Raw genomic sequence first — 7615 nt, 5'->3', positions numbered from 1 at the left:
TTGTCCCAGTATGTGGTCAATCCTTGAGAATGTTCCATGAGCACTAGAGAAAAATATATAGGCAGCTGTCTTGGATGAAAGGGTCTGTAAATGTCAATTATGTCCATTTGGTCTAATATGTCATTTAAAGATGTTATTTCCTTATTGATTTTCTGTTTGGATGATCTGTTCACATCCGACAGATATTTAGGTCCCCTATTACAATAGTGTTTTGGTCTATTTCTCCCTTTAGTTCTGTTAGTAATTGCTTTACATATTTTGAGGCTCCCTGATTGGAAGCATAGATATTAATAAGTGTTATGTCTTCTTGGTGCATGATTCCCTGTTTCATTATGAAGTGTCCCTCAGTATCTTTCTTAAGCTTTTTTATTTTGAAGTCTATTTCATCTAGTTTTATTACCACTACTCCCACTTTTCTCTGAATGCCATTTACTTGAAATATCATTTTCCACCCTTTCACTTTGAGTCTATATTTATCTTTGGAGCTGAGATGTGTCTCCTAGAGGCAGCATAGTTTTGTGTTTTGATCCATTCTGTAACCCTGTGCCTTTTTATTGGTGAGTTCAGTCCATTTACATTTAAGGTGATTATTGAAATATGAGGTCTTCTTATAGCCATTTTACCTTTTGCTTTCTGGTAGCTCGGTGTTTCCATTCCTCCCTTGTCCTTGTGTTTCTGTTTTCTTTATTTTGGTTGGCTTTTGTGGGTTTTGCCTCTGGTTCTTGTTTTATGTTATATACTTCCATTCTGAATCTTCTGTGTGTGGTTACCATTATGAATATGTAAAAGATAGTATATAAATATATATATATGTGTATATATATGTGTGTGTGTGTGTACATACACACACACAGTCATCCATTTTCTTCTGCACGTGACTTATCTCCATTCCCCTTTGCGAAATTTGGATCTTTGTATCCTCCTCTTTTCTGTCATTGTGTCCCAGTTTGTCCCTATGTATGCTGAACATTCATTACTGTCTTGTTATAACAATTCTATTATTATTATTTAAGCTTATAATGCCCTGATCTTAGTAAGGGTTGCCCTCCTCTGCTTCTATTTGCCTGACAGTCACTTTACTCCTAATTATGTATTTTGTTGTTGTTGTTATTTTGTTTTGGTGAGCTGACCCCTTTCAATATTTCCTGTAGTGCAGGCCTCATAGTGGAGAATTCCCTCAATTTTTGTATGTCTGGAAAGGTCTTCATTTCTCCTTCATATCTAAAGGAGAGCTTAGCTGGATATATTATTCTAGGCTGGTAGTTTCTTTCACTTAATAGTTTAAATATTTGATTCCATTCTTTTCTGGCTTGTAAGGTTTCTGCTGAGAAGTTCAAGGATAATCTAATGGGTTTTCCTTTATAAGTTACCGTCTTCTTCTCCCTGGCTGCCTTGAGAATTCTATCTTTGTCATTGATTTTTGATAATTTTAATACAGTGTATCTTGGTGAAGGCCTTTTTGGCTCGAGGTAATTGGGTGTTCTGTTGACTTCTTGAATTCCAAGCTTCATATCATTCCTTAGATTTGGAAAATTCTCATCCACTGTCTGAAAATGCTTTCTAGTCCGTGCTTCTTTTCTTTGCCTTTGATAATGCCCATTATTCTTATGTTTTCTCTACTGATGGTATCAGCTAGTTCTTGTGTTTCTCTCATTATTTTTCGTTCTTCGGTTTCTCTTTTCTTCCTTCTGATTTATTTCTAGATTTCTGTCTTCGATATCACTGATCCTTTCCTCCATTTCATTTTTCAACTCTTGCAGTGTGTTTTATGTTTGGTTGATTTGCTGTTGGTTTTTTGTTTTTGTTTTTTTTAAATCTCCAGAACATCTATTCTGTTCTTTTTGAGAGTTTCAATCTCATTGCTCTGCTCATTTAAGTGTTTTTTCAAATCCTGAAATTGTTGATATGACTTGTTTCGGAACTCACTGAATTTTTTTAGAAGTACCGTCCTGTAGTCTCTGTCATTTAAGTTGCATATTTCTATGTCTGTAAGCTTATTTCCTAGAGATTTTTCTCTTTCTTTCTGAGATGCCTTGTAACTTTGGTTGTTCATGGTGTTTAATGGACTATTTCTCTGCCTGGGCATTACCAGAAGTGTATTCTGCTGTTTTTCCAGAAAGAAGTTTTATTATATAAAAGTCTTTCTTTAGTTTGTTGCAAAGAAGTCACTTTTCTTTTGGTTTCTAGTAGGTGCCGTCTAAGTCTTTTGGATCTTTGCTGTATCTAATGCCTTAAAAATGCCTTTTTAAAAATTTTTCTTGTAAATAATCACGCTTGCTACCCTCAGTTTCAGTCCCCGTGAGTGTCAGCAACAGCCTCGACAGTGTTTGCTAAGATCCCTTGCGGCTCTGTGGTGATCGGTCTCGGAGGGTATGGGTGGAGGGCTCCTCTGGGTTGGGAGTTGGGGGCTGTGGTTCAGCCTCAGTTTTGCAACCAGGGCCAGTAACAATCAACTGCTGTTTCTCTGAGTTCCCATCCCACTTCTCTGCTTTCTGCCCTGATGACTGGGCCTTGTTGCCGGCTGCTAGAAGTTCCGGCACTTCCAGGCAGGCTGATCAGGGAAGTTGCTGCACCTTCTCCCCTGCCCCTCCTCCTGCAGGGAGCTCTGGTGGCTGTGAGAGGCAGCTTCTTCATTTCTCACAGTCCTCCACTGGACACCTGGGATTCCGACCTCTGGTAGCTGTTATATGCAAATCTCATGCTCAGATGTGCCGGTGTGCAGTTCAGGTGTTTTTTGTTGAGTTTTAGATGTTCAGCTTTTTGTTGTTTCAAGGGGAGAGATCTGGGGACGTCTCTCACTCCGACATGTTTCCGCAAAGTCCTGCAAAGAGCTACTTGTAGCAGAAATAAACCAGTTTAGCATAAATTGTACCTAACCTCTGCCCCAAGGAGGCAGTGATACAGCAGTACTCTGGCATTAAAGGAGAAGCTGAATGCTGACTAGAAAATATGAAAAGCCGTGTAATCATTTTAGTTTATGTACTGCTGAAGTAACTAAATTCAAATCAATATTATGCTATGAAGTAAATATCTGAGATTCCTCATTTAAGTTGTACATTTTAAGTAACCATCTCTAAATGTTGACAGCCCAGAAAGATGAGGACCTCTAGCCACTTGGTAAAGGGAACATGGAATAGAACTATGTGGTATAAGCAACGCAGACATGCACACCCGCTCCACTTGTAAGCCATGTGCTTGGCCCTGGTTGGAATCGCCCTCTCCACTCTCCAGAAAGCTGGAAAGACAGGCACTCAGAGTAAGGATGATGTGTCCATAGCCCAACACCCCACTTTGCTGCTCTCTTCCACACAGGCATTGGCCTGTGTCTAAATGGAGGGCACCAGCTTGTGTTCCTTCAGAGGCTGCACGTTCAGGTCAACCTTAGTCCTAGAAAAGTCAGTCCGGCTTACTGCTGACCCAGTAACTTAAATTCAATCTGATTAGATCTGAAAGCTCTGAGACCCGTGGGAAGTCCTTGAAGTAAGCAACCTGGATTCTCTGGGATGCAGAGATAAAGGAAGAGAAGGACCAGACAGCTAGCTAATTCATTTTTGTCCCTGCTACACCATCAAACCAAACCAGGGATGACTCAAAAATAGCCAGCATTTGGCCAACTGGGAAATCTCGTGGGACACTGTGGAACACAGTGTCAGAGTGCTGTGGTTTCTGAAAATACGCTTTGAGAAATATAGTGAAGTGTGATGTGAACTCGGAATTAGGGTGAGTCTTTTTCTGCCTTAAGTATTTTAACTGCTTTGTTTATATGTTAACTCCTTTGTTTTGCAGTTGGTGTGTATGTTCATTTTCAGGAGAATCAACTAATACATTTTATTAAGTTACATATCGATTGTGTACATGCTTGCCCCTGGTTGAGGCCCCCCTGTCCACTGTTCCCCGAAGCAGAGAAGTTAGTTACTGTGCTAGGTTGGAGAGTGTCCTCCCTACAAATTCATGTTCACCTAGAACCTGTAGGTGTGACCTTATTTGGAAATAGGGTCTTTGTAGATATAATCAAGGTCCTCGTGGATCAGGGTGGGCCCTAATACAATGAATAATTGATGTCTTTATAAGAAAAGGGGCATTTGGGCAGATGCACAGGAGAGAAGGCCATGTGAAGATAGAGGCAGAGATTGGAGTGATGCAGCAACAGCAGAGGAACACCTGGGACTGCCAGGAACCACCGACACTGGGGAGAGGCCAGGAGGGATCCTTGTCTAGGGCTTTCCGTGCAATCGTGGCCCTGCCCGTATCTTGGTTTTCAGCTTCTAACCTTCAAGTCTGCAAGAGAATAAATTGTGTTGTTTTAAGCCACCAATTTGTAGTACTTTGTTAAGGCAATCTAGAAAACTAATACAGTTCCCTTAATAGTTTATTTTTAATTAGATTGCTTAAAATTTTTGTGGGCTTTTGTATTTTAAATATTTTATTTTATTTATTTTACACCTACAGCACCTGGTCTTTCTAGGTGGTCTCCTATCCAAGTACTAACCAGGCCCGACCCTGCTTACCTTCCGAGATCAGATGAGATCGGGCATGTTTAGGGTGGCATGGCCATAGACTGCATTTTAAATATTTTATATTTTAATTAGGAGATTACACTTTGGTATAAAAGTCAACTAAACACAAAATCTTCTGGTTTTCCCTTAAAAAGACAGAGAAAATAGTTCCCAAAGAATCACCATTTACCAGATGAAGAATATATACATGAACAAAAAGTCAAACTCCCACCCACAGGAAGGATTGGTTAGTGTATTCTGAGAGAGAAGATTGTTTTTCAACTTTGCGTTCAGTTCGATGTGTGCCTGTGAACTGCACTGCCCCTACTCCACCCCGACAGTCCGCTTCTGCCTCCGCAAATGCACACTGCCAAGCGCATACCTCCCAGGAGAAAATGAGGAAGAGCTGGAGTAAACCCAAGTGTACAGTAAGAACTATTCCCAAAGGCCTCCGCTAGTGGTGAATATGCAGTATCCTGTTTGCATGTAAAGTGAATCACACACCATAAGGAAACTCAAAGAGGGAAAACTCCGGTTAGAGCTTAGCATGTGGCTATCGTCATAGCTGCTAATTATTTGCTGAAAAAAAAAGTGGTTTTCTAATAAGCAGTCGTCTTTGCTGGTTCTTCCTCTTGTCTTAAGGTAAGAGAGTCTCTTGTTTTAGTCCTTGGCCTTTTTCTCTTTTCTCTCTATATCAAGCCTTCAGTGATCTCATCCAGTGCAATGGCTTAAATGCACTGTGTCCCAACAACTTACAAAATAATAACATTCAGTCCACACCTCCCTCCCACATTCTAGATGTGTCCAGTGGCCACTTGGTCTCCATACTTGGATGGTTAATGGCCATCTCTAACTTAACGTATCCAAAACTGAACTCTTACCCTTCCCCTAGGAACCCCGTACATGTTCCACTTACAGCCTTACCTGTCACAGTTGATGGCAATTCTTTCCAGTTTCTCAAGCCAAAAACTGTGGGGTTTTTCTTTGCTTATCGCCTTCTTTCACACCTCGTATGTCAAAACATATTCAGATCTAATGGATGGGTCTCCCAAGAGACAGTGACAATCGCCCAGCAGAACAGCATGTATGTAGCAAGGAGTAGGCTGCAGACAAGCACATCAGGATGACTGGAGGCAAAAGGCATTCAGCAGCAAGGACAAGCAGGAGCTGCCATCACGAAAGGGGTCAGTGGATGTCAGGGCCCAGCCACTGAGTCTGGAATGTGCAAACCAAGACCTGAGGTTTCCCTAACAGAGACCCAGGTACAAGGAGCAAGGCAAGTCCCCAATTAACCACAGGGGAGACTGGGAGTCTTAGAAACAGGAAGACATTTCACTCATTAGAAATGGACACCAGACAAGCCTGAGCTAGTGGTGCTAGACTATACACCTCTCTGACCGTCCGGGTCGGGTCTGGAGACTGGAATAGGGCTACACACGCAAGGGAGATCAGGAGACCCAAGTTTTGAGAGACTGAGATACTGGAGGGAAGTCAAGTTGCCTGACAATATTCTAACAGGACTGCCAAAATTTGTTTCTTAAATACTCCAATTCCGAACAAGAAGGACAGACAGTTGTGTGTATGTAGTGAGGACCTGGACATGGTAGTTCCCGGGCCTTGTGTCTTATGGGCCTCTGCAGAATCAATTCATTAGAATTGCATTGGGACTTAAATTCTCACACTGAAAGATCTCCTTCTCAGAGCCTGCCATACTGGTCTCTGAAAGAACTTTTATGATATTTAAGTCATCACCATCTCCTCAGGTAGCCTCTCCAGTTGGCCCCTGCTTCATTGTCTCTCCCCTGGCTTCCCTAGTCTGTGACGCCACACACTGCATCCCATTCTTCAGGCACACACGTACTTCCAGACCCTTCCATGACCAGCACACCATGGTCCTGTGCATCCTGGACTCCACGAAGTGACCTCAAATTACATTGCCTCTTGAGCGTCTTCCTCCATCCCCCTCATTCCCCTGGCCAAGTGCACTGGGCTGGGCTTTAACCAAAGGTCTCCTTCCTTAGTTGCTGTGCAGTTACCCAGTTTCTCCCTAAGATTAGGCTTTACCCAGAATTCAGGCAGTTATGAAGGACTTTGTCCTGTTGTGTCCTGCCCCTACATTCCCTTCCATTAGCGTTGTGGTCCTTTGAAGAAGGACCTTGCAACTGCTGCCTAGCAGCCCCTGCTGTTATGCCCAACTCATCGAGTTGGAGTGCCTGGCTCCAGTGACTGCCCGACTGGGGCTAAGTTTAATCTCTGACACCGGGCTTTGGGATAGCAAGCAGCTAGCTACATCATCTTTTCCATTTTCTGTTTCCACTTCTTCACAGACCTCTTCTCCAGCTAGCTTCCCTTATGCCTCATGGTCAGGACCAGGTTGGCTCCATGGAGCAGCAGAGAATACATACGATCCCTTGCTGCATGAGGAAATTTCACAAGCTATTTCCTGCAAACTAAAATGGTTTTCAGACCATTTTCTACAACAGTGCACGTGCTTTTGCCCCCGAAAGTCCTGCTGGGAAATGCTATCTTTTTTAGGAGATATGAGAAACGCAGGGACACTGAGAGGAAGTCTAGATTTGGAAAGGCTAGAGCTCTTTGTCTCCCTCTGGTGGTGGGAGTTCCAGCAAATTGCGGCATTCTTTGCAAGTAGCTTAAACATTCAAATGTGGGTGAGTTTTTACTCTCTTTCAGGGCATGAAGTTTTATCCTCCCATCTGGGGTAGCAGCATTTTGTCATGTTGTCATGCCAACTGGTGTGTGTGCGTGCGTGTGTGTGTGTGTGTGTGTGTGTGTGTGTGCCTGCGCACGCGTGCGTGCGTGCAAGCTGCAGGAACTGAAGCTGTGGAACCTAGCTTGTTTGGAAGGTTGCACTGTTCCCAGCCCACGGGTGAACTGCAGACACTCTGAAGACGTTGAATAATTTTAGTCCCCCTAATAGCTGCTCGAAGTGACCCTGAGCAAGTCACTTAATATCTCTTGATGAACAATAACTATAGCATTGTTATGAGGATTAAATGAGATAATTTAAAGAAACTTGCACTAGGCCTGACATACTGTTTTAAGTGTTTGATAAATATTCGCTTGCCAGTAGATTCAGGCTCCATAGTTACCAATAATAA

General features: G+C 42.6%; 1 pseudogene; it reads right to left on the bottom strand.

Annotated features, from left to right (window-relative positions):
• Window positions 1–4440: 4440 nt before the first annotated feature.
• LOC112479342 lies at window positions 4441–4559 on the bottom strand (annotated as a pseudogene).
• Window positions 4560–7615: the final 3056 nt, after the last annotated feature.

The sequence above is a fragment of the Pteropus alecto genome, unplaced genomic scaffold (assembly GCF_000325575.1).
Source record: "Pteropus alecto unplaced genomic scaffold, ASM32557v1 scaffold204, whole genome shotgun sequence".
NCBI lineage: Eukaryota > Metazoa > Chordata > Mammalia > Chiroptera > Pteropodidae > Pteropus > Pteropus alecto.
Note: the sequence above shows the minus strand (reverse complement) of the source record. Positions and strands in the feature narration are given on the sequence as shown.